Here is a 729-nt window from a genome sequence, read left to right on the forward strand (position 1 = left end):
GACAACACAAATGCATTGTAGATGAATTGGATGGGAAGGGGACTTAGTGTGAAAAGGGAGTTAAGGAGACGGGGAGAGAAGGAAAGGGGAGAGGAGAGGAGGAAGAAGAAAGGGAGGGGAGTGGAAGGAAAGTTGAAGGAAGGAGAAATCAGTATAGGGGAAAAAGAAATTTCTCTTCAGTGTTATAGAATGAACTTCATGAGGATGGGAATTGTAAAGGTCACCTCTGCAGCATAGATATTACATTTGGAACCACACAGAGAACACTAGCATAGCCCCTGCCCAAGGATGACATGGAAATTCACGAATCATTCCATATTTTTAACTAAGCTACAAATGGATTAATCTGAAGTGGCTGTAGAAACCAGGAAACTAGGAAGGACACATTGAGAGAAGTGTGGCTTAAGGGAGGAGAGAGAGTAGACACAGGTAAAAGAGGAAGAAGAGTTTAAAGAGGAAAAAGGTAGGGGAAGAGTTCATCAAAACAAGGAATGTATGAACAGGTTATATGGAAACTTACTATCTTATAACCCAATTTAAAAACTACAGAAGGGAAATTGAAAGCAATGCTGTTTATAGAAGCAGTGGGTTTCTAAACAAAATTCCCAGTGCAGATACCTCTGAAAGAGTTATTAGTCAAGGAGGCTCTAAAGGCCTCTCAAACAATGCAGGCTCTTGCCAGTCCTTGTGTTTGCCCATCATAACTAGTGGGTAAATAAGATCTCATTG

General features: G+C 40.9%; 1 non-coding gene across 1 annotated transcript; it reads left to right on the forward strand.

Moving 5' to 3' along the window:
- Positions 1–216: 216 nt before the first annotated feature.
- LOC118586424 lies at positions 217–323 on the forward strand. The gene has a single exon (XR_004945318.1). It is a non-coding gene; the product is annotated as a U6 spliceosomal RNA (small nuclear RNA).
- Positions 324–729: the final 406 nt, after the last annotated feature.

Source organism: Onychomys torridus, chromosome 6 (genome assembly GCF_903995425.1).
Source record: "Onychomys torridus chromosome 6, mOncTor1.1, whole genome shotgun sequence".
In the NCBI taxonomy this organism is placed as follows: domain Eukaryota; kingdom Metazoa; phylum Chordata; class Mammalia; order Rodentia; family Cricetidae; genus Onychomys; species Onychomys torridus.